Source organism: Mycteria americana, chromosome 2, assembly GCF_035582795.1.
Source record: "Mycteria americana isolate JAX WOST 10 ecotype Jacksonville Zoo and Gardens chromosome 2, USCA_MyAme_1.0, whole genome shotgun sequence".
Lineage (NCBI taxonomy): Eukaryota > Metazoa > Chordata > Aves > Ciconiiformes > Ciconiidae > Mycteria > Mycteria americana.
Window position 1 is genome coordinate 14,131,751 of NC_134366.1, and position 25,993 is coordinate 14,157,743.

At 40.2% G+C, this 25,993-nt stretch overlaps 1 long non-coding RNA gene across 2 annotated transcripts in view; it reads right to left on the reverse strand.

Annotated features, from left to right (window-relative positions):
* Positions 1-5,924, reverse strand: part of LOC142406564 (uncharacterized) — a 62,392-nt gene extending 56,468 nt beyond the window's left edge. For both annotated transcript variants that reach the window (XR_012774612.1, XR_012774611.1), the window contains exon 1: positions 5,797-5,924. This is a non-coding gene — a long non-coding RNA (uncharacterized LOC142406564). The remainder of the gene's footprint in view (positions 1-5,796) is intronic.
* Between the last annotated feature and the right edge of the window lie 20,069 nt (positions 5,925-25,993).

The following is a 25,993-nucleotide window of genomic DNA, read 5'->3' on the forward strand; positions in this document are numbered from 1 at the left end:
GTTCAAATGTTTTTTATTTCTTAACATGCTGAATATGGCTGCTCTCTTCTCATTTCATCTCCTTTTCATGGTACTTAAAAGAATAGTAAAGATTTCCGTGGAAAGAAATAAACGTTTCCATAGTCTATGGGTCATTGGTATAATAATAAATGTAATGGTTCCCACACAGCCATTATAGGCTGTTGTGTCAATGCATATTATTAGGCACCTTTTGTCTGTGAGTTATTGACATGATAGATTGCAACAGCTCTTTTGAACATTTTCTCACATAAAGCAAAACCAGCAAAATTGCCTCAGGTCTCCTTTAGAGGAGGCACTAAACCTAGGATTCTCCTGTCCCTTTCAGTTTTGTGTGAAATTAAAGATTTGATGACACCTGCTAAATGTATTCGAGGGTGACACTGTCACCCTGGACTGTGTTTTTCCCTTCTCCGTGTCTCTCCTTGCCCCACGGAAGGGACCAAACCTTTGCTGTTGGAGCAAGGCTGTCCTTGGCTGTTTCCATGACTACTCCCTCGGCTGAGGGAAGGATGCGGGGACAGATGCCAAGATTTAAGGAAATAAATATGCTCCCACCTTCATTCACTCTCTGCTGAAGTGTTGCTGCCTGGTGCAAAGGACACCCCCAAGCTCACAGCGCAAAAGCAGCTACAAGATGCGCTCCCTCTCTTTCCCCAATTCACCAGTTCCAGGCACACTGGGACCTTTACTAACAGCTTTATAATCTTTCTATTCCTAATTTAATAATAATTAAAAAGCTATTCTTATTCAAGCAGGGGATATTTGTTTTTGATCCTTACTATTCTTCATCAGGGAAAAAAAATTGCACTGGGGAAAAAATCAACATTTGCAGAAAATCTCGGTGAGGATCCACAGCACGGGTACTACAGCCCTGAGGACTCCTTAGTCCCGGTAGTTCATAAGAGCTTTGTGACTAGAACAATTTAACCACCACCCATGATCTATCAACTTTTCAGTGCAGAGGGTACACATTTGCACCCCTGCAGCTGCCACTGTCCCCATAATCTCGCCAAGGAGAGGAGTCACAGTGAATGAAACGACCTTGGGCCGTGCTGTCATCTACAACTCAGTACAGGTTTCCTCAGTCCTCCATATTCAGCCCTGCCTCTGTCCTGCTTTTCCTCACAGTGTGGCTTTTCCATGATACTAGAGGTAGTGGTGATGCTACGAAGGTTACCGAGCCCCTTGCTCCAAACAGCGAGGAGAGAATATGGAAATCTGTGCATGGACAGAGTGTGATGCAGATAATGCATTTTCACCACCTATTAGGGAATGCCTGGATAGTGCTTTAGAGACCAGCTTTAATTGATTCTTTGGCCAGCCTGAGGAATGGAGGGGAAACATTTCTATGGAGTAGTTTCTGTTGTTCATTTCAATTGCTTGAAGAATTCTGCATTGGGCTTTCTCTAAATGCCAGATGAATGCCAAGTGTCTGTCTTCTTCCATCTCTCCTCATGCCTCTGCTAATGCATTTTGGCCTTTTGCTGTGCACTCTCTTTGTGCCCTTTGTTTTCTGAGATAAGTAGGCCAAACCTGTATGCAGTATTCAAAATGACGGTATCACTGATTTGTGGACATATTTTCCTTATTATCCTTTTTTTCTTTTCTCAGCCAGTCAACCATTGCACTTGCCTGTTTTCAATATGAAGTGAGCAGACATCTTCATTGAGCTGTCCAAGGAGACTGAATTCTTATTCCTGAAAGGGCATGACTAATTCAGAGCCAGTCACTACGCTCAAGACACTAAACGCACCTCTCTCACGGTGCATTACTGTTTACCTTGCCCCTGCCTAGACTGACTTTTCTCTGGTAGAAACGGAAAGTCAGTCTTCAAAAGAGAAACTAGGGAAACAACAGTCAAGAGATGAGTGATAAGTGGTTACATCACGCTCGCTGCCTACCATGCAAGTCCTATGTGTAAACCGCTCAGGAGGGGAAGGAGCTGGGGAGGGGAAAGCACTGACTATTCATAAAATAGAGCGTGAGTTCAATGGATGAGATACCTTCCTACTTGTCCTGTCTTATACGCTCTTTGGGTTGCTGCCAGCTTTTCTCTTCCACAAACAAGATCAGTGGTAACTTATCCCTGACGACGTTTCACAGTATGCACTTTCACGCCCCTTTCCCCTCTTCACTATAAAAAGCTCCCTGTAAATTTATGCAAAGGCTTTATCATTCACTGGGTCTTAAAACCGAAAGGAATCTCCCTGCAGGTCATCAAATCCAGGCTCCTTTCAGCTTTTGCATATTACACACTGCCTTTTACAAGCTGCTCAAACTCCATATTGTTACTAATGTGTACTTTTGCTCCCATGGCGCTTATCAGAAGGCTGGTTTTGCAGTTTCACACCTGTGAACAGGTAAGAAACCTTCCTACTGCCTATCAGTGTTTAGTCTCAGCCTGGCGATAGGCAGACCTGCACACCTGCTTGCCAGTCAGTTTCCCTGCCAACACGACAGGAGGAAGACTTTTGGACGCATTTAAGGAGCTGATGACGCCTCCATGCCTGTGTCTAATGCCAGGTCTTTCTAATACTTCAATATAGGTAGCTTTAGGGGTCATGAGTAAACCAGCAGCAGAGCTAGAAACTGGTATTTCTGAGCCATGGTACAGTGCTTTGCCCAGTTGTACCTGTCTATAAAAGGCTTACAAAGTAAGACATAGTCTTGACCTCTAGGAATAAGTACGAGATAAATAATAGTAATTCCATGCTCTAAATTTCAAGGAGTGCAGTGCTTAGGGAGTGTAAGGGAGTGCAGTGGCCTACATTACCACTGTGCTGTCAGGGCATCGTGGATATTTCCTGTTTGAAACCTTCCCGGGCTCCTTGTGCTCCCTGGGCAGCACAGCAACGAAGGGACAGAGTCTGTCACACCGTATATCCTTGGTCTCTTGCTATACAAAGCATCTGTGATTTTTCTATGTCTTTTTCCAGCCAGGGACAGGTGGAGGTGAGGGACAGACTGAAATCAGAGTTCCCTAACATTTAAAAAGGTCAGAGGGAGAGAGAAGGAAGGATAAAATAAGAAGAGGAAATAAGAATAATTAATGCCTAATGCAGTTCCCTTTCCAAAGACCAGGCAGCAAGGGCAGCTATGACGGCTGTAACATTTCCATTTCCTCCTGCTCTAAGTAGTGCCACTGGGGCAAGTGAAGGACTGCAGTGGTCCTGGAAACTGTGGCATGTAAATTCAGTTAGCATGACTGCAAGAAATATCAGCAGTGAGCTACAAGGGCAATGACAGAGATGTCACAGGCAGCCAGCATAGACACAAAGAGGCAGCAGATTTTTGTGCATGATATTTTTGAGCTGGCATTTCCACTCACATTTCCCTTATGAATAAAGCGGTAGGATGTGCTGAGAAGCAAAAGACTGCAAGAAGGAAGCAGAAAGCAACCTGTCGACTGTGCAAGGACTGAACAGCAAAGTTGCAGACTCCTGCCACCACCTTTACCACCGCTAAACACTGTTGTGTCTGTCACTGAAATGGCGAAATGGCCCTCTCCCTTTTCCCCACTCACTGACCAGCTCACGAGAAACAAGATGATGCTTTGGGCAGGGGTGTAACCTTAGTGGGGAAAATGAAAAATGCAGAAGTAGATTGACCTACTGTGACTTAGCTAACTTTCTCACATGCTTGTGTTCAGCATAACTCTCAGTTCCCTTTACAGACAGTAGATAAAAGTGGGCCCCCAAGACAGGGCAAGTAAATACCCACTACAGAACCTCATTTGTCTCCGATAACTATGAAGAAAGTCTGCAATGAGTACCTCAGACTTTCATGTTCAATTTTTAAATGTTTGGTGCTTAAGGGAGAGGAGTCTGACCCCATAAACAAAAAACGTGGAAGCCACCCACTCCTTGGATTGCCACGGCTGAAACACAGCTCCTTTGCCATGTTCCCAATCCCGCCCACAATGAATAGTAACTTGTGAGAGCAATATGATAGCAAAGAAAACAAGCAGGAAAGTCATATGTCAGGCCAGCTGAACCTTATCACTGAAGTAACCACAGGGCATAAGCAGTTCTGCAGGAAAAAAACAAGGCAGAATTCATATGTGCATCATATGCACTGCAGGAAGAAGCAGAGGAAAAAAAGAAAGAAAGAAAGAAAGAAAGAAAGAAAGAAAGAAAGAAAGAAAGAAAGAAAGAAAGAAAGAAAGAAAGAAAGAAAGAAAGAAAGAAAGAAAGAAAGAAAGAAAGAAAGAAAGAAAGAAAGAAAGAAAGAAAGAAAGAAAGAAAGAAAGGAAGGAAGGAAGGAAGGAAGGAAGGAAGGAAGGAAGAAAGAAGGAAAGAAAGAAAGAAAGAAAGAAAGAAAGAAAGAAAGAAAGAAAGAAAGAAAGAAAGAAAGAAAGAAAGAAAGAAAGAAAGAAAGAAAGAAAGAAAGGAAAAGAAATTATGTGTTTTAATACCGTTATCCACCTTCTCTCTACATCTTGCATCTTATTCTCCACAGCAGAGTTCCCTGTGTGTTCATTTACACTTGAGCTATGGGAGATGCTGAATGAGGACTTGTGAAATCCGGGTTTACTCCCTGTCTTTAAAAGAGATTTGCTGGGTGACCTCGAGCGCGCTGGCTGATCTTGTCTCTGCGCCTCAGTTTCTCTCCCAGAATGGTGACGTGTGTTCTGATATAAGCACTATAAAAATTTTGAATATTGCTTGCATCTTTCTGTAGTGACAATATTCTGTACTGTGTATATACTTATACTGCATAAGAATTAATAAGTAACCAGTTACATGGTTCAAAAGTTCCTACAACACGCTACTCATTGTGATATAATTTAATGGCCTCAAATAGCATGAAAAAAGCGCTCCAATCTCCGCAACAATCATCTTTATAATCAGGTCTTCTCCTTAGATCTCTTTTGCCAAAAATATCTTCAGATTTTTCTGTGAACACTTTGAGAAATTCCTTGTAAAAGATTGAGGAAAGGAAGACAAATAGGTGGTTGATACGCTCTTAATCTCAAGAAAGTAGTAGAAACACCTCAAACAAAAGTGTCCCTGCTTTGCTTCCTTAAAGCAAAACACTCGAGGAGGTGAACAAAGGCAAAGATGAGCAATGACACCCTTCCTCTCAAGTTCCCACTGCAACAGCCGAAATTCCATGAATCATCCTATCAATCACCATAAAGCAGACAACACAGTCACTGAGTGCCAGCATCCAGCATCCACACAATGCAAGCAAAGGGCAAAAACCCAAACCGAGCACAGAAGCAGACCAAGAAGTAAAACAGAACTTGGCTTTGTGATTGCACATCAGCCCTCTAAAACTTCAAATTCAGGAGAAAATAACAATTAAAAGAAATTTTAAAAATCAGGAAACAGGCAGCAACTGCCAAGCTGGAAATTCCATATCTGATGCAACATCCTTCAGTGTTACAATGCCATTCAAGACCCTAATGCGTAGATATTCACTAATGAAAAAGCTTGTGGATTGCTTAGATCCAAATAGGGGAAATGACTGATTTCCTCTCCCCTTCCTCCAAACTATGCAGTGTATAGGACTGTAGCATCCTGGTTCTTGACTGAAATTCCCAGAAACTGAGCAGTATATAAATAAAAGGCCCGACGGTTTCCCCACAATCTGAGAACTATTCATGCAGAAGTTACCTGTGTCACAGCATCATTTCATATGAGGGTTTGGCTCAATCCTTTTTTCTTTAGCTTTAGAGCACAGCAGGGGAAACACAAACCCATAATAGGAAAAAAAAACCCCAAACCCAACCCCCCCCAAAAAAAGCACAAAAAAGCCCTAAGCCTCTTTTACCTTATGTATGATCTCTCCTGAGCTTGAATATTATTCCCGTAGGGAGCCACGGTTGGGAACAAGGTTCCAGTAGACACACACGGAATGGGAAAAAGCATCTGTAGGGCAGTTCTTCAGAGGACTGTGAGCTGCCACTGCTCACAAGGATGCTGCAGCACCAAGGACTCGAAAAGGGAGAAAAAGGAATCACATGTGATCTGCTGAAAGGTCACCAAGGAAGATGCAGGAGGTTTGTAGGGGTCTGATGAGTACTCAGAGAGCAGGAGAAAAACTTAGTTATGGATTTTCCTGCATTGTAGGGTTAGCAAGATGGGCTTTCTACTGAGGGATTGCTGCTACCCCAGTTGCACTTAGACTACCGGGGTCAGAGAACTAGTGTTTATTCAAAAGGAGAGGATAAACAGGGCTGAGGGCTATAGACTCTTCCCCTTATGGAAGGTCCACTGAGAGGATATATCAAATGTAAGTGGGTGGGATAGTGAAGTAAAAAGCAGATTATCCCCCTTTTGAGAAGGGGATAATCAACATTCCTTGGAATTGGGGTATGTGTGATGCAGTAGAGGAGTTAGGAAATTTAAGGACCAGTGTCTCTGGTCTGATATAAAATTAGCTCAAATTAGATAATGACTGCTTACCTTAACATAAAATAAAGATAGGCCATAGAAATAATAGATCTTTAATTAGATTTATTCTTCTAAAGAGCTGCATTAAAGCTAGTGTTGGAAATACGGTTTTCTTTCGTGTTAAAACCAACAGGCTGTAAATTTGTCATTCTCGTTCTAAGCATATGCACAAGTATTCTAAGCAAATCTTAACAGCTTGTTATCACAAAGTTGCTCTGGCTTAGTAGGAGCAAATGAAGACAAGTTATCAGAGTTTTCTTTTCAGGGCCACAGATCCTTCTCCTCCAAATCCTCAAATACGTTGGTTTCCTTATCCACAAAGTATCTCGCTCACATACACATTTGGAAGCCGTACCCCTTGACTGCGTGCCCACCTTACACAACACTTACTTAACAGATCTTATTGGGTAACTAAACAATTACATCATGCATATTCTACACTGTCATTACATGCCATGCTGTCAAATATTAACTTGTCAAATGCCCTGCAAAACATAGCTTCACAGATGTCTTTCAAGGACGCTTGCTGCTACAACTTCCTTATTATCTACTTTAGAAACCTTTCTAACACAACTCATTAATTAATTACAAAGTTAACTGCTTTTGTTACTTCATAAACTTGAAGTATGAATACTGCATACTTGAAACAACATCATTTTTCTTGTGCTTTAATAGAAGATTTAATGTAATAATTTAATACAATTCATTTCATTCATAATCCTGGACACAGATACTCCTATATCTGTTATCAAATCTAAAATATTTTCAGCAAAGCTAATCAAAATTGTTTTCTCTTTGTACAGTCTTTATGGTACAAAGCTTTATTATAAGCAACAAATATTTCAGTATAGTCAATGCAGGAATAATACTTGACCTACAACAGTCTGCGGAGGAAAACATTAGAGGAGAAAGGGGATTAGAGAGATATGACTCTGTTGCATAGGGTCTTGTTGCTAAATTCATCAGATGTTTTAGAGAGAGCCTACCCTTATTTTCCTGCAAGAAAATATTAAGGCAAGCCTTTCTCCTTTGTGTTTGTAATATGAGAGACTCTGCTGGTAGTGTTCACTTTATAGACAATATAAACCTGAGGATATCTGAAATCAGTGAAGTTTCATGTGCAGCGAATAGAACTAATATCATATGAAGTTCTTGGGTTTTTGCCCAGAGTTCTTCAGGTATGTGGTAACCCTAGGAATCAACATCAGCAATAAAACTTCATGATGTAAAACTCATGGGAACATATTCTCTATTGCTGTAAGCTGGCAAAGCTCCATTTAAATCGCTACAACAAGAGAAAATTTGACCCGGGGAGTAGCAGTACCATACAATAACTCTCTCCAAGGATTCCTAGAAAAAGATTTCTATTAAAAGAATTCACAAAATAAAAGCAAGATTTCATTTCAACCTCAGAAAAAAGTCTGAAAAATGAAAACGCTCTGAAAGTTAATGCTGCAGAGAACATATTTGATCTCTGTGGCCAGGGTGGACTTGACTTATGCATTTATGGCCTGAGAGGGGGAAATTTAAAACTGAAGCAGGGAGAATGGCAATCATAGTACATTTCTGGGGGCTATTAGTACATTCCCCTGACAGCTTACACCAGCGCTGTGTCTATGGGGACCTTGGAGCTGCTTAAATGCTCTTCCCACTTCTGTTCAAAGGATTGCTTTTAAAAGTACTCTTTAAGCTGGTAATTTGTACTGTAAAGAGGGATTCAAGGTCAAAAATGCATCCACGGAATAAGAACTTGAAGCAATAATGTTATCTGACCCCTTGGTTGCCACCATTAGATGCTGTTGTTTAATGCACAGTGAGTGCTTTATTTTGGGCTGGTTTGGCATTCAGCAAAGAACATTTACAATGGTTATTAACCCCGTGTTCTACACTTCCACTGCAGTAAATATTTTTGCTAGATATTATATAATGGTAATGATACATTGTGGATGTAAATCTTTCTTGGGAGCTGACCTCTTACTCGATTAAACAAGTGGTTGGAGGTTATTTGCATGTGCTGTTCCAAGATCATCTTCCTATTCTAATTCTGTGTGAAAGATTGTTTCCTCTCCTACAGTGAAGGATATTAGGGAGCAGATAATTTAGATTCAAGGTCAGCGTCCTTCAAAGCAAGTAGCCTGAGCTATTGCAAGTAATCCTATGACATGCAAGGGAATTGCCTAACATGAGTAAGATTGCAAAATCAGGTCATGCCTGAACTGACGATGTTGGGAAACATGAGGTATTTCCTTCCCTTAAATGACCTTGTGGGATGTTACACGCTCAACCTTAGCCAAGAATGCAACTGGGGAACTAGCATCAATTTTCAAAACTAGGCTCCCACTTAATGGTACAGACTGTGGAAAATACCACTACTTGCAGGCAGGATTAATTACTCTAAAGAAAGGAACTGTCTAGTTACTGTTCGTGCCAAAGAGCATGACATACTCACCTGTGAATTTTCCCAGTGCAGGAGAACCACAGTGGTTAAAGTAACTCTGTTGCATTGCATGAGAATGTGAAAATGAGTCATGGAGCAAACCTACTGAGAACCTTGATTAAAAAAACCCAAAAAACACAGTACATTCCATGAATGGTAATGTATTCAATGCGACATGAACTTTATTAGAAGCTGATATAACCCGAGGGCTGTAATCTCAGTTTAGGTGAACTGCCTGAGCTATACTGAATATGCATCAATCCTTTGAGGTTTGCAGTATTCAGTTTAATTAAAACGAAATATTTCTGTAAGACAGTCCATCAGATGCTCATCACACTGCTCCAAACTTCAGAACTCAGGTCAGATCTGTACACTTTGTACATATACAACAAATCACAGGCTGGCCTGTATTCCTAATTTCTCAAATTGTATCCTTTAAAATTTGCTAATCCAGCTGTGAAACCTGCTGGATTATTTTTGTCGGTATTCATGCCCCATCTCAGTGCTCCATGTTTTGTCATATCTGGTGGGATTTTTGCAGTGACTGTTTCCAGCAAGGATAGCTCTGTTCTCTCCAGGAGAGCCCATGTACAGATCCCCGCAGCTAGCACTGAATCAGTAGCAGCATGAGCTTGGCTCCATGATGCTTAGCAGGAGCTGCTTAGCTTTGTTTCTCCAATTCAGATACTTCTTGGTAGGACAATAGTGCGCAAAAAGCTAACTCGGAGATCTTTCACACCGCACAACAAATAGGCACGGGCTGATGACTGTGGAGGCGGTGTTCGATGGCAGGCTTCCCGGCTCAGGTACGCCTCTCTCCTGAGCTAGAGGGAGGCTCATCCTGCACTACCAGAACCACATTACTTAGATTTTCCTCAGAAATCTGAAGTCAGATTATTAATAAACCTACTGCGTGTCTCAAATGGCAAAGAACTTGTAGCCCAATTGTAATGCCTCCTTGCATATAGTTTAAAATGTTGAAGCGGTGAAGGACTTACTTACACTTCTTTGTGTATATTTTGCAGCGCCAGGGAATTACGCTTTGCAACCAAATTGCAGCTATGCTGTGCACAAGCTGCCTGCGCACACCCTGAAGCAAGGCAGCAAGGCTTGAAAGCAGCCTTGGATCAAGACGTGACTACTATGCACCTTCTGCGTTATTGGCCCGAGGCTTGCATAGAGAACAGGCCCTCACTTTGGTAAGATCAGGACTTCTCCCTCTGTTATTTAGAATCCAGTCCAGCAGTTCCTCCATTGTACAATTCCCATGGCTCTCCATGACTAGTCCTTGCATTAATTGGCCCCAATCCTTCTGTATTCAAAAATTGCATCCTATTAAGACCAGGGCTTGCTGCTTTCTTGTTGAAGTCCTGATTTTGCAACCTCTTTACATGCGGCATTCCCACTGAATTTGAGGAAGATAAACCCGCGCTGTCTAGTCATTTCTCAGGCCCTGCAGAAAGCACAGCTAAATATACAAAACATATATTCACATAGAAAATGGTCTTTTTTTAAAAAAAAGTCACCACATGTCCACACTATCAGTGCTGAGTCAGAAAGTTCCTCAGAGGTGCAAAAACCATGTGTCATAACAATGTTTTAGTTACTTTAAAATCCATGTAGCAGGAGTGTTAGTATAATATATATTTTTTCACGGAGACAACTGAGACTGCAAACCGGATTTTTCAATGAGGAGGGGAGCAAAGAAGGGCAAAAAAAGGAGAATGGCATTTCATTAAATTAACAGTGACTTAAATCAATAGTATCTCTTTGACTACAGAGGGTTTTTGAATGAAAGTTGCACACTGTATTTTAGTTATATTCCATTAGAGAAGTAGAAGAGCATTTTAGATCTGATATTTTTAATACCACACCCTATTGTTTCAAGACTACAGCTCCAAATTTGATGCCTTTTGAAAGAATAGCATGAAATTATCTTAAAATGAAATATGAGTGTAATTACAAAGTGCTAAGCACTCTCCTAATGCACTTGTTGAATATACTATGCCAGTAGCATAAAATATGTCACAATTGATAAAATTTAGAACATGTTTCAGTAATTTCACTTAATTCTTAAGAGCAGGATAGAATAAAAGAGCTTCTGTGCACCTTTCTCACTGCAGTTATAAATGTTTCATTGTTACTTTGGGAAACTAGATTGATCTGGAGTATTTTAATTTTCTTTGCATCAGCAATACTAAAGCAGATAGGGAATTTAGTGAAGTTAAAAATAAATGGTAATATTCTCAGATAGTGTAAATCAGCACTGAGATCAATACAATTATGTCACTTTACATCGGATTAAAATCTAAAGACATAGGTACTAAATCACAGCACCTCCCTGCCCAATTAGCTGCTCTGCCTGTGGACAGACAAGGTCACCATTGCTTCGGCTGTGTGATAAACTATTTGACTTGTCTTTGATTCCCTTTTGTTTTGCTCACTAATTTGAGAATAGAAGCAATGCAATGATTTCCCTATAATACCCTGTAAAGGAAAAAAATAATCTAAGCTTTCCTTTGTTGATACATGAAGGTAGTAGAGCAGCCAATGGCACAGCAGCGGAGCTGAGGGGTGAAAGGTTGGAGTTTTCTGGTCAGAAGCTGTTAATCAAGAGGAACATTGCCAGGGCTCTCCTGCAAGGCACCCGCAAGAGCACCAGCTGGAAGGGAAAGCTGCCGATGCTCCTCGCTAGCATATGATCTCTCCTGTGTCCATAGCGTGACAGTCATTTTAGAGTTTTCAAACTTAAAATACGTTTTGAAATGAAGTCTAATAAGCCGCCTTGGCCTGATTAAGGACATCCTTTCCACGCACCTTACAGCTGGTGGTGCCGTGTTCTCAAACCAGCGCCTGAGTAGGAGTGCACTGAGAAGCCTGAGCAAAACCTACATTTATACAATGAACCTGAACAAAGCAAGATCTAGGTTGGATTACCAGTTATTTCATTTGGGTTCTCTCCAATGTTTTCAAGCAGAATGTATTTACAAACAATATATTTAACAATGCAATAAACCAAAATATATATGGGCTCTTTAACATGACTATCAAAAGTCTTCATGACATGTAATTTTGTCTTTGATCACATCCAGGAAAAAGTCGTACTGCCTATCCATTGTTCAGACAGATAAAAACAGGACATTACTAGAAGACAGAGTCCATCTGAAGACTCTGGAATTCTTTATAAATGCAAGTGTCATCAAATGTCATCAGCATCTTGCACATCAGGAAAACTGCAGAACTATAGAAAATTTCATGCTGGACTGCACCTCTGGAAATCATCTAGTCCACTCTCCTACTGAAGGAGGTGCTAACTTCAAAATTAGATCAGGCTGCTCAGGGCGTTTCCCAGCTGAGTTTTGAGTCTCTATGGGTGGAGATTCCCTGATTTCTTGGCAGCCAGTCCCAGTGCTTAGCCATTCACATTGCGGGGGTTTTTTCCTTTATATTCATGAGAAATTGCATTCTCCTTCCAAAGTCAGAGAGCCTCTCAGAAGTGGAATCTAAAGCCACAGATCTCTGCTCCGACCTTTGAAGCACAATGTTGGCCCTTAAGTTTCACCCACTTATTCCAGTATTAGTATCAAAACTTTACTTGTCCAAATCATCTCTTTCAGAAAAAGATCCAGTATTTATCTGCAGACATCAAAGTTTCCCCTGCTTCACTTGCCAAACGATTCCAACAGCTAATCATCCTCTTTCTTAAGATTGTGTGTCTTACTTCCCATTTGAATTTGTCTGATTCCCTCTTCTAACTACTGGTCTCTTTCATTTCTCCCACCTCTAAATTAAAAGGCCCTTTAGTTTTCAGCATTTGCCCATGCCCTGTGATGGTATGACTTAGAGGCATATTCTGCAATACAGGCGTGGCTACAACCACCTTTTAACCATGCAAATATAAAAGGCTTGAGGAATATGAGCTCTGGAAAACAAGTGGTGATTTTTGACTTCTGTCCTGTTCACATGCAAGGTGTGAGAGAAATGATGAGGGTTTTTAGGTGCTGTAATCAAGTTTCCTTTCAGTATGCTCTTTGTTCAATTAAACAGACTATCTTCTTTGTGTCTCTCAGGGTAAGGCATCTATCTGTATCCTCTCTAATTTTTCAATTGCTGTTTTAACATATGGCTGCCAGAACTGTACAGGATCAGCTTTACTACACATCAAGGAAAAATTGTGTCCCTCCTCCCCCTCATTCCTGTTTATCAGCCAAAGATCATATAAGCCTCCTCTTTTTTCTTTCTTTTTTTTTTTTAGCACATTATTCCAGAGTTTATACCGAGTTGCTTGCAAACTATACGCCTATATCTTTTACAGAGGCACTGATTTCCAGCATGTAGTCCTTTGTTGTAAATATATGGTCTGCCATCTTTATTCCCAGAAATAAGTTGCTTCATTTGGCATATTAGAATGCATATCTATGAAAGGGAACTTCTTCCTTCATCAGTCTGTTCTTATTATTCACTATTCTTTCCAATGTTGTCCCATTCATATATTTTTCAGCAACAGCTTTATATTTATTCCCAGATCATCAACTGAAACGTTAAACAGCGCTGGACATAATACAGACACCTGTCAAACATAACTAGAGCATTCAATTATGATTCCCCACAGATGACTATTATTTGAGACCTGCCAGTTAATTAGCGATTAACTTATTTAAAGCATGATTTATTTGAAATCAGAGTATCTTATGGAACTAAGTCAAAGTATATGGGCCAAAATTACCATTGAATATCAGGCAGGAACAATCATACTAAAGACTAATAATGATGAGCTTATAAATATGTATAGCCACATTATTATTATTATTTTGGAGCATTTCATTCTGCTGCTCTGAGAGAAATCAGTTCCCTGCTTTACTTCCAGATGATTGACAGTTCAAGGGTCATACATTGGCCTGTTTCTCTTCCTAAAGGAGGAAATCTAATTTTAGTCTGAAAGAGACTTAAAAAATCCTAGAGCAAGAGGTCATCCAGCTTTATTAACTGCTCTTTGGGCTAAAATCTTTGATGGAGAACTATGAATTTGGTGGTGTAAAAAAGGATTCTTGTAAAATGTTGATGCCTACCCAGATAGCATGTTAGATCTTAAGAGCACTACGAGTCACGTTAAAAAAAAAAGCGCACTGGTTTTAGCAGAGACTCCTTCAGGCAGCAGGAGGAAGGGGAGGGATCTTGAGCATTTGTTCTCGTGAACAAACACACAACATGTGGCACCAGGAATATTTCTTTTGTTTCCCTCCTTTAAGTACTGAAGGCAAGGAGGGGATTCCTAGAGATGGAAACTGATTTAGAAAAATCTTCAAGTGTAAAAAGTCAGCAATCAACCCCCACAGAAACAAAATGAAGCAAAATAAAAGCATAATGAATGTATAGGCAGAACTTACTGACATTTTACTGCTGTAAGTGGATTTTGTATTGTTATTGTCACAGTGAAGAAACCAGCAATATACATTATCCCAGAGTAACGGACATGTATGTAGGCATGTACAAAGCTTACTGGAGTTATTGGAAGGATTCCCATTGGTTTCAGATGGATTAGGCTACTTCTGTGTGATGTTACATAGAAGTTCACAGTCTGACATCCTGCAGAAACCAAGCCATTGAATTGCACCTGAGTTCCTGAGCCAGTTAACATGTTAATCTGAGTTTAGATTCTAAAACAAAACTAAAATCTTTCATGAGTATCTCTCCTTATTTTCAGGAGCCCGGTGGTTAAAGGATTCTCTTAAGAGAGGGGAGGCTTAAATTCAAATCTTATCTTTTTCTGATTTCAGAAATAGAGATTTAGGGTTAAACAACCATTGAGAAAATAAGTCTGCGGCCTAGTGAGATAAAATTCCAGTGTCTCTTTCAATTAGTATTTTCTTAATTTATATAGAACAGAGCATTTCCAGTTGGATACTGAATTTCAGCACCATTTCAGAATACTCCAAGGAGAGCAATTGCTTTTCTGAACTGTGGAAAACGTTGGTGCAATTTCTTGCCCCAAAATGGGTTTCAAAGATATATGAACACGGATCTCACACATACCAAGAGAGTATCACTTCTGCTGTTTGCAAGAAAAGATGAAGCTGACAGATGAAACTAATTCAAGAGTCATTTGTAGCTGCAAATCCGAAATGGGAGAAGGTGTTTTCCTCTAACCCCATATTCATTTAACAACCTTTGATGGCAGAGCAGAAGTCTGAACATTTCTTTGTCATTTCCTACTGTTTAATACTTCACACAAAGCACTGGCTTCTTTGAACCCCATTTTTAGGTGTCTTGTTCTGCCCATAAATTATATAGAGAGCTCTGATTTCTCTAGGGAAAAGGCCACCTGAAAAATGTTCCAAACCTCTTTAGACTTTATCATTTTTCCTCCTTCAACCTATTTCACCTTAACAATAACTTTAAAAAGATCACAGACTAAGATTCAAATATAGTATAAATTGATGCATCTACTGAGCTACCCTGGTTCACATTAGCTGAAAATAGAACTCCAGTCTGGAAGTGACAGTCCAGTATCATAGAATCGGACAAGGTTGTAGGAAAATACTATTGCAGGGCCAACGGCCTGATAACTACTGTGCAAATTAAGCCTGTAAAGTAAATTACCCTACAAAATTAATAAAGTGTGGTTTGGTGTTGTTTTTTTTTAATGAGAATTAGATTCTCAGCAGGTAGTTGAACTGTCATGTTTGGAGATGTGCTGATTTAAACAAGGTGAAGACATAACTGAGATTATTTTTAAAATTATCCTCCTTTCTTAGCTGTTGCATCTTGGGGTGGAAATGGAGAACAAGCAGAATTCTCACTGAAAGGAAAAAAAATCAGTAGAGGTTGAAGAAGATTCTTCACGCATTTTGGAGAGATTTTACTGACCATCTTTAACTTGTGTTTTCACATTCTTCTCAAGGGAAATAAAAATATATACTTTTATGATACTTATGAAAGAGTTTAGAAGCATATTCTTTTACTTTTCTTGCCTAAATTTCAACCTTTAAAATTGACAATATGTTGTAAGTCCACCTCTGGGAGGAGAAAATGTAATTTCCTAAGGGTGAGTTTGTCAATGGCACGGCCAACTCAGCAAAAGCTGAGTCACTTTTATCAAATGAGTCTGGCATCAGGTTAAGGAAAAATAACATGTGGAGACAGAAAGGTATGCAATATATATTTTTACTCACCCATAGAATAATTACCCATTGTCTTAAATCCTGCCTACAGTCAGCTGACTCATTTGACCCACCAGTAAAAATAAAATATTGTGAAACAACTAAGGTGCCACATAGTGACTCATTTAGTATCTTCAGCAACCTGAATTCTCAAACAGGAAATTTTTTGCTTTTTTAAGTCAATAATAATCTTCCTATTTATTTTAAATCTACTTTTCTTAAGTCAATGACAGCGAGCTACATAGCTTAAAATGCAACTTATATATACGTATATGTACATATACGTGTATATATACATTCAGGCAGACAGATAGTCCTCATGACATTGACTATCCAAGACCGAGATTTTTGAGGAAAATGTGTTAGGAGTGAGTATAAGGAAGGACCTGAACATCTACAAAGCTGTGTGTTGGAGTTTTAGGTAACTAACTGACCTCAGAGTGGTATCCGAACCCTGGCTTATGAAAATATGTTGCCTGTATCATGTATAGGCAGACTTCGGACCATCAAACTGAAACCCAAACCAGTCGTCTACAGTTGGCATCCTCAGCTGGTGGCTGCTCAGAGGCAGCCGGAGCTGCCCTGCTGCCCGTCCTGCCCCAACTGCTCCCCGGGCGGGCACCCGGCAGTGGGGGCGAGCCCCAGCCCCAGCCCCCAGGACTGGTGGTCTGAGCGCAGAGCTCTGGCGTGTGGGCAGTGCACCTCCTGCTCCTCAAAGAAAGCCCAAATCTGTATTTGTAGGCAGCTTAGTCTTTCTGTGTGTGAGACATGCTCTGAGACTGCTGCAGTGATGGCATATTGCGGAGGATCTGGGTGGACTAACATTTAGATCAACACTAAGCTCCCAGATATTTTTCAAGTATAGCTCTTTGGCAGCTATGTCTTCCCCAGAAAGCAATATAAGTCTGTTTATTATATGTGTGGCCCAAGTTCAATCTCTGAATTGATGAAGATGGCAGATGTTACACAGGCAGGCAGGATCACATCCTACTATCGTGTCAGTTTTACGTGGTTCTGACTCCACTGACTTTGATGGAGATATCCCAAATTTAAACTGGCATAAGGAGAAAGGCCCATGATATTTCTAAGGAGCTGATGTCCTTAGACACTTGGTTGTATGCTCATCTGACATATTATTCACATAAGTATGCTAATGGTTAGATTTAATACGGAAGTTCTAGCTTTAGTTTAGAAAATATATGTCTGTCCCTGCTTTAGCCTATAGGTCTAGCAGCTGTGACTGATAAAATATTTTTGCTTGCCAGAAATACAGGTTTCTGTGTGCAGCTATTTCTCATAACAATGCAAAAAAGAAATCTGCGTCACTTCAGTTCTTTGCTTCCATTAATAGTTAAGCGTGAGTTATTGCTATTGAATGTATTCTAAAAACATGGATTTTAATTTTTTCTTCATCTCACAAGGAAACAAACAAAAAAAGGATTCTTACTCAAAATAGTTAAGAAATTCTTTATTAACCAAAACTTAAATTTGCCATGAATTTTTTGTGGAAACACACTGCTTCCGATTTTATGTTAATACAGCATTTTTACACAAAGCTCTTTCCCCAAAATATCTGCTTTAAGGAGAGTCATGGTTCCCTGTACTGCAAAAAGAGCAGGGGGAAGAAGGGTTCTTTAATGTATTTGCAAGCTATTTCAAACCTAGTAAGCCAAAGAAAAGGGTTTGTGACAAGAGAGAACTTTGAAATCTAGTTGCTCCTGCTGTTCCAGTTAGATTCCTTGCCACCTGCTTTTGCTGAACCAGCATTTCTAGAAAGCTGGACCAGATTCAGCACAGTGGGGCACAGGTAGGATAATTTATTTCCCTCATTCCTTAGCAGGTCTGACTGTTTGACATTCTTTGTTTTCAAGCTTTAACAACAAATATACACCTTTTGTGCAATTCTTTCTTAAGCTGTGGCCTGTCATTAGGAATCCACAGCAAAGAAGTTGGGACTGACAAAATCACCAGGAAACGCTGATGCAATAGTGATGCAGATGATGTTACAGTAATGTTAATCTGGAAAAGCACATACGTATCTGCCAGAGTGGCAAACGTCCACCCACCGTAGCTGTGAAAGCAAATGCAGGCGAAGCCATGGGGGAGCAGGGCAGTGGGTTCCTGCGAGTCATCCCCCCACTGCCATGGCCATGGGGCAGCCGCTGAGCCTGCCCCGCTGCAGCGGCACCCCTCCACGCCCAAAGCTCGTCCTGCTGTCAACTGCTCCCGCATAGGAGTGCCACCACCAATGGATGCTGTTTTCAGGGACACCACTACCCCAATCTTCCCTGTGCTGAGGATGAGGAGGGAGCCACCTTCCACACTGTGCTTCTACCTTCATATCCCCCAGGACCCCCATTTCCACAACACTCCTACATGGCAAAGGGGAGATAAGGAAGGACTTCCCCTTGTAGATAGTAGGACTGACTGACTTATTTAACACAGTGTTAATTTATTGTTGTTGCTGGGTGTGTCTGTGTGTGTGTCCCCCGCCCCGAGATTTTATTGAAAGCAAAATTATTTTGCCAAAGTAAGAACTTAAGTCTTGGCTAATATTTTACTAGTTGCACAGCTTGAAATCTTAAACAGACATCATTTCCATTTGAAGAAGTGGCAGACTGGAAAAGGTGAAAGATAGCAGGGCAAAACCATGAGGGCAGATTTTTCCTACTCTTCCTTTCTGAGGAACTGAGAAAGGAGGAGGCAGGAAGAAAGATAACTAGAGAAAAAACACATATACTATGCGTTTAAATTCTTGAATTTAGAAGTGAAGAATATAATGTTTAAAGGTATTATTTGTCACTTTTTATGATCCATCTTCTCTTCTGTTCCTTCCTCCAACACTCCCTCCCCCATGTCAGCTCACTCTCTTTGTGTGTGTGTAATAGTAGATATCCCAGCAAGGTACCATCATTGTTAGCATGGTTCTGAAGCTCTTCTAAGCTGCTGTTTTCAGTGGAAAACTCTGCAGCTTTATGATACGATAGCTTTCAGTATCATTCCCCTAAATGATTCATATAAAGATTGTGGCTACTCGCAGTCAGAAAAAGTCATCCATTATGCCCTCAAGAATTGCACGACAAACCCTACTGACACTAAACGCACATGCCACTCTGTATCCCATACACTGTTTGACTCACTCGCATTTTGGACTGACTTCTGAGCAGTGATTCAGCTAAGTCCTGCCCAGCTTTCCATGCTGATAACATAGGAAAAAATGAGAAAGCAGCAACATTAGACTCATTGTATTCTCTCAAAGCCAAGAAAAAGCCTCACTGTTTTCCTGTTGCGGTTTTGTTGACACTTCCTTGTTGTGTCCATAGTATTGGAATATGCTCATTATTCACAGCCTTGATGACTGGTTTTAAATACACTTTCCTCAAAAGTGAATTAAATGATAGTGAAATTTTCAGCACCTGCAACTCTTTCCCAGGGTGCTGAGTTTATTGTTCTTATTCTTGAGAGGTTCCTGTAGACCGAAGCCAGAGGCGAATGCACACGGTGATACGCTCACGGAAAATGAGACATGGGAAAATAGCATCTGCTTGGCAGGAAGATCATCCTGAAGGATGACAGGATCACCGGAGCTGCCCTCCCTTCCCAGGGGCAGAAGCCCCCACATTCAGCAGCTGGGAGGGAGCCAGTGTCCCTCACCGCTGCCGAAACTGCATCCGCGTAACTTCTCGACATAAAAAGATTTGCCCCTTTGAAACTGAACAACCTCTGGTGGCCTTTTATTGTCTCAAGCCCATCCACCTTGAACATAATTACTTAATTATATCCCAAACTGGGCAGACTCAAATCTCATTTATGACATGATCCTTTTGGTGTATAATAGTCTTAACAAGCCTTAATTTTCCACTCTGTCTTCCTGTCATAGTTACTTACTACTGCTAAGAATAATGAGATAAAAATGTTAGGTGGAACAGCAGAAAGGAAAAAAAAGTCAGTTCAGAGCAATGCTTGCGTGGACTTCCCACAGAGGAATCCTTAACGACATTCCTTAGGCACTTCTACGGACTCAGCTCCTTCTCTGGACTTTAGGTGAAGAAGGACCACGTTGTCAGATTTTGGGGGTGGTTTTGCTTCAATAGCTTTTTTCCAGACATTATCAGCCTGAAAGATAGCGCTCATACCTTCTGGCCCATGAAACCGAGGGAAGTCTACTGATTTACTCTAGCAAAGGATTCTATTTGCATACACTTGCCTCAGCGTGACCAATTCACACCACTGAGGGTGTGTGACCTTGGGTATCTATCGCCTTCTTTAATTTTTAGTTTCTTAACTTTCATTTTTAAAACAGAAGTTTCTAACTTTCGTTGTAAAGAATATCATGAAAATGTGTTCTGAATGCACCCTGCTGGATCCAAAATACAGAATTTTCATTTTTAAAAAAGTGTCATATTACCATTATTTTAATTTTCAGACTTTTAAGACAATCTTGCACTTTTTTTTTTTTTTTTTTTAAGACCTGGTTCCTAACTTGTGGAAGCTCGGATCTATGATTCATTGAATACAACCATCAAAAACTTCAATGTTGATGTGCTTAGGTTACTCATATTCTCACAAAGTGTTAAATTCAAAAGAACTTTGGAAGTTGGCTTTATTTTTTGCCTTTAATGTTTTTTTATTTTTTGCATCTGTTTCACTAGCACAGACTGTTTGATTTCGTTCAGTGTTTTCAGATGGTTTCATCTTACACCCTAGTTTAAGGCCGATATATTATTATCAGTCCCACAGATGACTCTTGAAGGACACTGTTTTATTGGAATGTAACAGCATATAGAAAATAAAAAACCTAGACAAGAAAATCTGTTTCCATTTATGTGTGTATGTGCATATGTATATAAATTGAAACAAAAAGTATGAAGCTTCTTGGGCTCCTTGTAGTCTGTCATGATTTGTTCTTTGTTAATGCCTTCATATTAAGAACTTAACTTTAGCCTTAAAATATAAACTCATACTTACATGTCATGGATTGAAAGAACACAGTAAAATGTATGGGGGATAAGGGGGGTACTGCCTTTTCCTTTTCTGGTAAGGGATACCTAGGCAGGCACAAAGCTGAGGGTCTCTCACCAGACACTGAAAAAAGCAAAGTGCTACAGTATGAAGGCTGAAGATTTTGTCTCTTAGCACCTTTGCTCTGATTTGTGTTTTCAAACACCAGCATCACAAAGAGCTGCATCCTTCCTGAAACTTGGCCCGCTCTCCCCACCTACGTTTATCACCTTCAGGGTCCTGGTGCGCCCCGGACCTTGGCTGCACAGCTCCAGGAGGCACGAGGACATCTCCTTCTGGGGCTCCGCGACCCTTGCCAGGGGCGGTCCCTGTCCTCTGTGTCCTCAAAAGAAGTCCTGTACAGTTTTTGGTGTTTCAGGGGACAGGAGGTGAGGGTCAGAAGGCTGTTTGCATGGGCCTTATTTCAGAATCAAGGTTTAAATCTGCTTTGCATTAAACTAGCTGCACACACAAATATTTGCCTGAGCAGACTTTGGGTGCTACCCTTTGTGCCAAACGGAGCCGTATCCCACAGCTCTTTATTCCATAAGAAGATCCATAAAATATGGATCATCTTCTCTCTCCTGGCCAAACACATTAGTCTTTTATGACCTCATCATTATCCCAAGATACTTAATGTCTAATGAAAAAGATATTTTTTAATATTGAATTACACAGTCACATTTGTTTGGTGACTAGCAGTTTTAGCCTCTCAGACAGATACTCAAACTGTAGTGCCTAATCTGTTTGGATAAATGAAAGCATACACGCTCTCTTTTTTTTTTGTTGGTTTTTTTTTTAAGTTGTCCATGGTAGTTAAGATAAATAATGTCCTGTCACAGAACACAGAGACCAGAGTCTGGGCAGATCCCATCTGTGTAAGTGCTGGAAACCTTATTGCAGAAATCTCCTTTAGTCAGCTTCTTTGTTGCGTGTTACCACATAATTTTTACCTACAGGCATCCAGGCTGGTTTTGCCGTATGAAGCATCTGTGGTCTGGACTTTGGGGATGGAAATTAGAAGAAGCTACAGAGGGCTTCACAGGCGCTGTATAAACACGGCATCCCTTTGTCTCTTTGCTGCCCTTTCCTTTGCTAGTGGAGTGGGGCCGGCTGGCAGCACACATATAGCGGGAAGCACAGCACTATACGTTTCACCTGCAGTGCCTTGTTATACAGATCCACTGTGGCGTTCAATGCCTCCCTCTTCTGCTTGATTAAAGATAATAAGGGACAAGTCACTGTCAACCCTTTGAGGCAGGGTGGTTTCTGGAGATAACTAGGGGATGGATTTGTATCATCATATTTATATTTAGGATTTGATTAGGTTTTGCTTTATAATTCTAGCGATATTTTTAGTTTAGCTTATTGAGCATTAGAGCAACCCTCTCTCCAGTGACCAGTCTAATACCTCCAAAGCCCCACAAGGGGCTGTTGGGACACTAAAGACCATCAATCCTTATGAATAATGCATCTATTTCCTACTGAGGCTCAAATCCCATTAATACTATAACATTATTACATCTCTTATTTACTCTTTTCTATCTGCGGGATTAAAGATTAATTCTTAACAATTTTTTCAAATTAAGAAGAAATCTCAGTAGGTCCAAAGCATTTCACATAGAATGTATCAAAGTTATTGCCAGAAGAAGGTTGTTAGAAATAGAAAACAAAATCATGAAATGATAAGAAATATCCCAATCGTGTGAGACAGGGATGGGCATTACAAGGTCCCACCTAAAAATGCTCACTGAAATGCACTGAAACCCAGCGTTCTGCATGGTGATTTCTCATCCTGGTGTCCAGAATGAGTCCATCTGTGACAGGCAGATGGGACTGAACGGAATTATGGTAAAATATCAACAGCATTATCTGTCTGACCAGGAAAAGGAAAACTGCTGAGATCATCAGAACAGTTTGCAAAACTACTTTCTCTGTCTTTGGATGTGGGTAATTCCAAATGTGCCGTGGTCTAATTAGGCACAACCTGGATGGAAGAGCCTCTCTCCCTGTAGGTTCACCACGGTAAGATCTCAGCCTCCTCTGCATGTCTGACTACTACTGCTAATACTTCTGCTGCTGATGAATAATTAATTACAGTGAGGATCTATTAAAATCCAGTTGCCCTCAATGTCTTCTTCATAGTTAGCAAAACAAATAAAGGAAAACCCAAAAGACTGAGTAACTTGCCTAGCGAAGCTTGGAAATGAACAATAGTCTTTGACTATCATTGCATGTTCAAAGATAAATCTTATAAATGAAATAACATACAGTAAGCTGAAGCACATAAAATTCAGAAAAATACAGCTTTGCATGCATAACTAGATTTTTGATATATTCAGTATCAAATCTGAAAGGTAGCACGTTACAGGAAAAATATATTACTGTATCCAGTGCAGATCTACCTTCCTGAATTATTACTGAGGTGTTTGTTACGTTACAGAATCCAGCAAATACATTGCCTTCCCCAGCCCTGTTAGATAATTTGCCTGTGTCCAGAACTGACCACACACTCTGCTTCTGAAATGCACAGAGGCAATAAAAAGAATATGGAGGTTTAGCAAGTGAGGCACTGAGGGACTAATACTCAGCAATGCTAATTCCAGCTAAATTTATATTGTATTGAAAGAAAGTGCTGTTAAAGAACAGCTTGGCTTACATCAAGACATGTGGTTACCAGATTACTTTCTATCTCCGCTCAAAAACATTTAGAGAATTTCTCATTAAAATTATTTAAAGTGAAACAAGTCAAATAAATCTACTTAAGCGTGTTGTTGCATTGCCTCATTTGTGCTGAAAAAATGTTGCTTGTTTTTTACATTCTATTTTAACTGTACATATGAGGCTTTACTCGCCCATTAACAAAATACATCACCTCCCAATTGCTTTCTATACCTCCTTAAATGTTAAACATAAACACATATACCATCTGTTTCCTATCATGACACCAATCCAAAATGGCTGCACTAGACACCTCCGTATAATAGATCATCTTAAAACACCTTAGCGGTTTTGCTTTATGGAGTTATTTTTCCTGTGACGAATTATAAACCTATATTTCAAGAACATGACCAATCTGTAGCCTCAATTGCAAATTCTGAATACTTTCTCTTTATTTTAACAGAATGTGCTGGCTTGTATCTGATGCAGCACTTTTTTTAAAGCCACAGGCCACCTTTGTTGCTATGGTATCCTACAAATCCAGTTAATTTCTTCAGTTAATAATTTCTCAGCTAATAACATGTGAAGCATTCAGATTGAAAACATTACAGTTCAATATAGTCACTGCTATAACTTACAAAATTATTATGTAGCTGTTGTGTAACTGAAACTGCAGAACAAATTACAAGGTTTATCATCAGTCTGCGATCAAAAATAAATTTCAGAAAAAAATCGCATTTCTGTTAAAAAAAATCAGCTTTGCAATGCTTGCGCTTGTAAACTCCAGCTATCAAATGCTCAATGGGAAATGGAGAAAATATAGTCATAAATGTCAATGAATGAAAATTTGGTTCTGAATGGATTTCAAATGTACTTCCTCCTCAGGTTCAGCTCTATGAAAAAATGACTGTGTCTGGAGCAAGTTGAATTCAGTGAGGAATTTCTCCTTGCCTGAAATGAGCTTTTGACCAAGGCTTCACAATATTAATGCATGAACCTGCAAACCCTTATTTCCCAGGGTAGCTCCAATGAATCCTAGACTGATTAAACCTCCGTAGACCTATGTGCAAAAGCAATACTCCGTCTGCTCATTCTCCCTTATACGTAAGAGCTCAAATGGTTATGAGACAGTATTGCTACAGGTTTGATCAAAAATAAATGCCATATATCTAGGGACCATGAATAAGGGATGAAACAGCCAGTGTAGAGGTAAAAGAGCTAAAGGGGAAAAAAATAAAGATACTATTGCCTTGGACTGTATAATCTCAGCAGAGTTTCTTGCCATGTCAGAGGCTTTATTGCAGAAGTACCTGTTAATGCCTCTTGGCTACACAATCCCATGGGATGAAGCAAAAGCAGGCAGACTTCTGTGGGGGTACGAGCTGCTCAGTAACCTCTTGTCACCAGAAATAAAGAACTGGAGTATTGGTGGTGTTGCCTACTCTATAAACCAGTGCTACCTGAGGAAGCAAAGCTGGAAAAGCTTGAGAAAGAAGTATTGCAGAGATTTCCTATCCCAGCCATTTTGTCTCCAAGGGATTTTTGAAAAATGGAGGAACAAGGAGGAAATACAGGTCCTTTTATGCTTTAAAAGGCCGAGGGGAAACCTCCTTTACCTGTTCCCCAACCTTCCCAGCTCTTGTGCAGTTAGAGCTCCCCTTACTGTTTCAGTCTACCTTAACTCCTCTCTCCAGACAAGGCTAAGGAGACCTCCAATGGATAGACCATGGAGGTTTCTTCTTATTAAAGGTTGTCTCTCCCTGTTGTGTGAATATGTGAGATCACATACTCCTTTGTGCCGCATAAATAACACTCGGCTACTTTTTGAAACAATCACCATAGTGTTTTTCCTTCTCCTTGTTTGTAATTTTGCTGCTGCTATTTGTGCGATTTACAGAGGTTGTTTTTATTCCTCAGAGCTTTCAGTGCAATTAAAGAAAATAAAGAGCGAATGCTCAAGTAGTTGAGAAGAATGGAAGAGGTAAAAGAGAGACACAAAGGCAGAGGTACCGTGAACAACTCTAAAGAGGAAAGAATAAAATACAGCTTGTCTTCAACATGCTCTAACAGGCACAATTCTAGATTCAGTTTGCAACAAATCATAATATGGTTTAGAGGGGAGAGAGACAGTAACTTCTAAACAATATGAACATCCAATTTAAGAAAACAGCAGTTGCTTGTCTATTGTGAACTTCAAAGTCATGCTGTATTTATAATACACAGTTGTTCAAATAAGTTGGTAAACTGTGATACGCCCTGCTTGCACTGACCACTTGTATGCCAGGATTTTTCACACCCCAGAGGAAAAAAAAAAA